The sequence below is a fragment of the Gouania willdenowi genome, chromosome 6 (assembly GCF_900634775.1).
Source record: "Gouania willdenowi chromosome 6, fGouWil2.1, whole genome shotgun sequence".
Classification (NCBI taxonomy): domain Eukaryota; kingdom Metazoa; phylum Chordata; class Actinopteri; order Blenniiformes; family Gobiesocidae; genus Gouania; species Gouania willdenowi.
Genome location: NC_041049.1, coordinates 1,140,729 through 1,148,136, shown reverse-complemented (window position 1 = coordinate 1,148,136; position 7,408 = coordinate 1,140,729).

Genomic DNA, 7,408 nt, shown 5'->3' with positions numbered 1-7,408 from the left:
CGGCTTCAGATCAAGTCCTCTTTATCATAGATCATTTGGAGGGAGAGGCACGGGAGGAGATCAGGTTTCGGCCGGGTGTAGATAGGGATGACCCTACTCGCATTTTCTCCATCTTACGAGAGCTCTACGGTCATACTCACTCCTATGTCACTCTACAGCAGGCTTTCTTTGCCAGACAACAGCAGGAGGGCGAGACACTGCAGGAGTTCTCCTTAGCCTTGCTGGCTTTAATGCAGGACATCCAGCAGTGTGCACCTGATGGGATACCCAATGCCGCACAGCGCTGCTACGCGATCAGTTTGTGGAGCATGTTCTCGATAGTTCTCTGCGCCATGAACTAAAGCAAATGGTTCGACGCCAGCCGACAGCTTCGTTGCTTGATGTGCGTAGTGAGGCTATAAGATGGGAGAGGGAGGGTCTTCCCAGCGGTTCTCGTGAGAGAAGCTATTCTCTTCCTTCCGCTCATGGTCATCAGTTTAGTGTTCGGGGCAACCCCCGTCCAGCTCCTATGGTTGCTTCCCAGGGGCCGGATTTGACTGAACTGATGGACCTCTTGAGACGTCAACAAGAACAGCTTAATGATCTCACCCGGACAGTAGCTTCCTTGCAGGCTCCCTGTCCCCAAGGGCGGATGTCACGCAACAATACGGTGATTTGTCGTAGATGTCAGCAGCCTGGACATTTTGCCCGTGATTGTGATGGGGAGCGTATACCTTTTCGGTCTCGTGCTCACTCTGCCACCGATTTATCCCCTAGCCTTCCCAGGCCGCCTTTCTCCACTCAGGGGGCGGAAAACTGAATCCCGCTGAGTTTAGGAGCCACAGCTCAGAAGGGAAATTTTCGGGCTCTGTAGAAGGTAATCTGGTTGGTCTCATGTCATCTTGCCCAACTGTTGAGGTTTTCATGGGTGATGTGTCTGTGTCATGCTTGGTGGATACTGGCTCAATGGTGTCCACCATAACGGAAAGCTTTTTCCTGAAGCATTTCGGTACATGGGGCCAGGACCGCCTCCAGTCTTGTCATTGGCTACGATTACAGGCGGCTAATGGCCTAGCCATTCCATATGTGGGTTATCTGGAGCTGGATGTGTCCCTTTGTGACAAAACAATGCCAAGATGTGGAATTTTGGTTGTTAAAGACCACCTTGGAACGGTGGCGTCGGTCCCTAGAGTTTTGGGGATGAATGTAATTCGACGTTGCTATCGTGATCTTTTTGGGGCATACGGCCTCTCTTTGTTTGATTCATCCCCCGTGTTGCAGGCTCCTTCCCCAGTCGTGGAGGCCCTTCAAAAGTGCCACGAGGCCGCAGCCCAAGTACAGAGAGACCCCACCAATATAGTTAAAGTGCATGGTAAACGGGCACTTCGAGTCCCGGGTGGAGTGATGCAGTTTGTCGCCAGCACATGCTCCTCACACTTAACTGATCTACCGGTGCTGTTTGAGCCCCGGGACTCTGGACTGCCAGCGGGATTGTTGGTGTCTCCTTGTTTGGTCCAAGTTGTGCAGGGAATGGCTTATATTCCTGTGGTTAACGTAGGTAGTACTAACCTTCTCTTGTACCCACGGACCTGGCTAGGTGCACCTGTTGGAGCACAGGTTATTAGCTTACCCAGAGGGGTAACTGAAGTGAGGCCTACTATGGCTACAGTTGCTGCACAGTCAGCAACTAGTTCCACCTTGGAAGTGGCCCCACCTGTTGATCTGTCAATGTTGACTGAAGAAGAGCAGGGGGAGGCGAGGTCTGTGTTGCAAAAATACAGTTCAGTCTTTGCAACCCATGAGGGAGACCTGGGCTGTACAAATCTTATTGCACATGACATTCCACTTCTTGACGACATCCCTGTTCGCCAGAGGTATCGTCGTATTCCACCTTCGGAGTATGAAGCTGTTAAAGCTCATATCAATCAGCTTCTGAAATCACAGGTGATTAAAGAGAGTAGCAGCCCCTATGCTTTGCCCATTGTCTTGGTCCAAAAGAAAGATGGGAGTCTACGCTTGTGCGTTGACTACCGTCTTTTGAATAGTAAGACAAGAAAAGACGCTTTTCCACTACCTCGCATCAAGGAGAGTTTGGATGCATTCTGTGGTGCCCGCTGGTTCTCAACCATTGATCTTGCTAGTGGGTACAACCAGGTGCCAGTGTCAGAACCAGACAGGCCTAAAACAGCTTTTTGTACCCCTTTTGGACTCTTTGAGTTTAATAGGATGCTTTTTGGGCTATGTAACGCCCCCAGTACTTTCCAGCGGCTGATGCAGAGGATGTTCGGAGATCAGCAAGGTCAGTCCCTTCTCCTGTACCTTGATGATATTGTCATCTTCTCCTCCTCTGTGTCCCAGCATCTACAGCGGCTGGAGGTAGTACTGGGACGCCTCCAAAACCAAGGTCTAAAGGTTAAACTGGAGAAATGCACCTTCTTCCAGGAAGAGGTTAGGTATCTGGGCCATGTTATTTCAAGTAAGGGAGTATCTACAGACCCGGAAAAGATTGAGGCTGTGTCTAACTGGCAGCGTCCCTGCCATGTTTCCGAGCTGCGCTCCTTTTTGGGGTTTGCCAGCTATTATCGGCGTTTCGTTGAGGGCTTTGCCCAACTGGCCAGTCCTTTGCACCAGTTAGTGGTTGCAGTTACAGGTAAAAGGTCTAAGAAAAGTGCTCGGCTTGACCTGGGTTCAGCTTGGACACCACAGTGCGAGTCCAGCTTTGAGGCCTTGAAAGCAAAATTGGTCTCGGCCCCGGTGCTTGCGTACGCCAACTTTTCTCGTCCTTTTGTGTTGGAAGTAGATGCTAGCCTTAGTGGCCTTGGGGCAGTGCTCACGCAGGAGACGGACAAAGGACTTAAACCTGTAGCTTATGCCAGCCGTGGTCTTTGACCAACCGAGCGTAACATGGACAAGTACAGCTCTATGAAGCTGGAGTTTCTGGCACTCAAGTGGGCCATGACAGAGAAATTCCGTGAATACCTGCTTGGGCAAAAGTGCGTAGTGTTTACAGACAACAACTTACTGAGCTATTTGCAGTCTGCCAAGCTCGGCGCCACAGAGCATTGTTGGGCTGCTCAGCTGGCTGCATTTGACTTTGATATAAAGTATCGGTCAGTTCGCAGTAACAGAAATGCCGATGCACTCTCCCGGCAATATCTGTCTGCCACTAGCCTGGAGGAGGCTATTGTTCCAGGTACCTTGGTCCCCAAGGCCCTCCAGCGTGTAGCATGTCCAGACCCTAAGACGGTGGCCACCCAGGAGACAATGTCTGTTTTCCCATCTTTTACTCCTACTGACATGTGTGCCCTGCAGGAGGCTGATCCTCTGTTAAAAGAGGTTCTGGTATTTTGGAGAAGGCAGGCTCGGCCAACGCAGGAAGAGAGACGTCAGGTTTCTAAGCTAGCAATAGCAATGTTGCGCCAGTGGGACCGCTTGGTTGAACAGGAAGGTGTTCTTTACCGGCGTGTCTTCCAACCCTCCAGCTAGTCTTGCTTGCAGCCCTCAGACAAGAGACTTTGAGTGCTTTGCATCAAAACCATGGCCACCAAGGCATTGACCGAACAGCTGGCTTGATAAGACAATGCTGTTACTGGCCAGGGATGTCAGCAGACATCAAAAGGTGGGTCCAGGAATGCGAGAGGTGCCAAGTCGCTAAAGACTCTGATTCAGTGCCTCACAGCTTCATGGGCCATCTGCTTGCTTCAGAGCCCAATGAGATATTGGCCATTGATTTCACTCTGCTGGAGCCCTCCAGTAGTGGTATTGAAAATGTACTTATAATGACTGATGTTTTTAGCAAATACTCGGTCGCTGTCCCTACTCGAGACCAACAGGCCTCTACAGTGGCCCAGGTGCTGCTGACAGAGTGGTTTTATAAGTTTGGTGTCCCGACCCGGCTCCATTCAGACCAGGGTAGGAGCTTTGAAAGTGCTTTACTCCACCAGCTCTGCTGTTTGTACCAGGTGGCGAAGTCTCGCACAACCCCATACCATCCTGCCGGTAATGGCCAGTGCGAACGGTTCAACAGAACGCTTCATAACCTCCTGCGCACTGTTCCAGTCTCTAGGAAACGGGATTGGGTCTCCTGTTTGCCTCAACTATTATTTTCATATAATACTACATCACATCAAGGGACAGGAGAGTCACCGTTCTACCTAATGTTTGGTAGAGAGCCCCGTCTTCCTATTGACTTCCTTTTAGGGCGAGTTCAAGATCCTGTGCGTGGAGAGGTAAAGGATTGGGTTGTTGAGCATCAAGCCAGGCTTCAGGTGGCTTTTAAGGATGCTCGGGAACATTTGTTGGCCGCGGCTAGCCGGCGGAAGGGTTTTCATGACCAGCGGGTTCGTGACGCACCGTTCCAGACAGGCCAGTTGGTGTACTTAAGAGATCATAGTGCTCGCGGTCGTCACAAAATCCAGGATATCTGGAGCACAGTAGTCCATCAGGTGTTAAAAGCTCCAGAAATTAACGGGGCTGTATATACAGTTGCTCCAGAGAATGACCTGCAGAAGGCACGAACAGTACATCGGGACATGCTAAAACCTGTCCTCAGACCGGAGTCTCTTCCTGTTCCCCCGAGGATTCCCTCACCATGTGGCTCGGGACAGGTGGAGAGGGACTCCCTCGGTGATGGAGATTTGTGGCTTTTGATTCCCGACACATCTGCGCCACCAGCTACAGTACCTAGTTGTAGAGGTCAGAAAACTTCCTATGCTGTAGCTCAGCGGGAGTTCCCGGACAATTCAGAAGCTTCTCCTGTATCAAGGAGCGACACGTTGCCCCCATCAGAGCAACCCGGCCCGAGCCAGCAGGGCTTACGGCGGACTGCTCGCTCCACAGCTGGACACCATTCTAATGTTTACCATCTCCCCTCAGCTGTGGGCACGGATAGTAGGCCAACGCAGCCTGTGTTTAATTTCCAAATAGCCGTTTTTCGACCCTGGTGCTAGTGTCTGACCTGCAGGTCATCGTCGGGACGACGATGCAAAACCTGGGGGTAGATGTGGCAAGAGGGAGTTACTCTCCCTACCACAGGGGGGCAGTGCGGCCATTCAGTAATTAGTGCACTGCATATAAACGCACCCAGCTGGCCTCTTCTTCTGTCTCCCTCTTCCTCCTTCACGGATTTGACGTGTGTGTGTGCGGGGAATCTGACGCTGTGCCGGTGCGGAGCTGCGTGCATAGCAAGGTATGCATGCACTGTTTTTGATCCTTGGGGCGCTGTGTTTACCCAGGTTTTCCTCTGTTGTAGTGGTGTGGCTGGGAGCGGAGCTGCTTCCCGGAGCTCGTGTGTGTGCGCAGTACTAATCCTGCAGGTAGGGCGCTGGATTGTCTGCCTTATGGGGAGCGGAGGATGGTCTGGAGAAGTTAATTTAAAACTCTTTTTCAGCCCTCCTTTGTGGAGTCTGAGCCGTATGTTTACCTCCTCCTGCAGCGCGATTACTCAACCTGACAGCCGGGTTGTAAGTTCAATTTCAGCCCAAACTTGTATTTGTTCTTTTAAGATTAGTTCTTGATTTATTGATATGTTTATTTTACAGTATGTGGTCATCAGCTGCCGGTTTCTGAGTCCACGCTGCTGTTTTGGTTCTCCTCGTTATCCCATTCACATCACTGTGGCATCCTCCAGTTGGTGTCTGTGGCTGCTGTGACTCTGTCCTTCTGTGCCTGGGACAGTAGCTGGCCTCTGCTGCTTAAAGCCGCAGATTCAACGTTTTATCATTTACTTCCATTATAATTTGTGTTTTCATAACCCAATGTGTTGAGTTTTTGCTAATTTGTTTATTCGTATTTTCCATTTGTGCTGTTTTATGGTTTATTTGGGTTGTGCTCATTTGTTTTTTTTTTATGGTATGAGGGCTGCCATTTCTGTATGTTTGATGGTGTTTTCTTCTTGTTTGCCAGGTGCTGGGAGCCTGTAGGCGAGAGCGGTTCCATGGTGGTGGTTCCGTGTGTTTCACTTTGTCTGGTTGCTGTCCCACGGGTGTTGTTGAGTTTGGATCCTCCCCTTTTGTTACCGCTGTCGTGGTAAGCCCCAGCCCTGTCTGTTGTTTTTCCTTTGCAGGTCCTCGTACCATCTGGTTTCCTGTGTTTAGTTTGTTCCTCGTACCATCTGGTTTCCTGTGTTTAGTTTGTTTTTTTAATAATTGTTAATAAAGTAGTTTTAATTGAGCGGAACCACGTTCTCTGCCTGTGGGTTTTATCCTGAACATTGTGCCTATTTTGTCAAGGGTTATATCCTGGGATGCAGGCCCCCAGGTGGCGTTGTCCTCCAGCATTGCTACACTTTAAACAATCTCTAGCATCTTTGATTCTAGAACGTGTTGGTTAAACTACCCATCAACGCCCAGGAGTCGTACCATGTGAGAAGGAGAACCAGAACCCACCCAAGCTGACAGCATCCCTGCGGGCCCGTATACAGTGGATAAATGAAAACATTCTCGGAAAAGCTTTTTCCCCACTCGCTGCTGGTTACACAGAAGGAGCTGTCGTCATCACGCCTGTTCGAGAAAAGGTAAAACTGCACGCACACACAATTCTGGCAAAAAGGTGGTTTATAACTTAAATTCTCTCAATCAAAAGTTCTAGATTCATAGTCCATAATTTTAATTTTGGTAAAGTTTTATTAATTTCATTACTTTAACTTTCCATTTTTCCTTCTTCCTCTTCCTCAGAGCGTTTGAAAACCCATATAAAACCTCTCCACAAATCAAGATACATTTTATAATATATATACTGTATATACCAGCGCCTGTGTACAAATGCACATTTTATGGATGGGTCAAAATAACTGAATACCTGTGAAACTGCCTATTATTTATCATCATCATATGTGTAACCTATGTGAATAGCTGCTTGTAAAACAAACATGTACATATTGTAAATGCTGCTTTTGTTATTGATATTTAAACTTTTATTAAACCTCTATTCTGACGTCAAGAACCCACTACAAAACAGGTAACTGTAACAATTAATTAGAATAAAGTGATCTAGAACACTTAAAACTCAATTCTAGATGACACCTCTGGCAACAAACATATTAAAATTAATAATTAATATTTTTGAATATGAATTAATTTACACTTTGTTCCCCTACAACTTCATCAACAATAGTAGGAATTTTTATCCTGTCTAGTAATGGATTTCATCATGTACAGTATATTAATATCCAAAGCTTGAACATGTCTGAGGGCTCATAAACCAGAACACAAAAAACCCTTGTTTCCAAGTCCACCAGTTTATCCTCCAAGGCTTTATTCTTCTTCTCTAACCTTGATATGTTACATATATGGTGAATATTCCTAAAGTTTTTACCATTAAAATGCTTATAATCACTGTTTTACCACCAACATATGGCTCTACACAGGTGCCATCATTATGAGATGCCAAAGAAATTATTTTTAGAGTAAGTTTGACTTTACAGTATAGA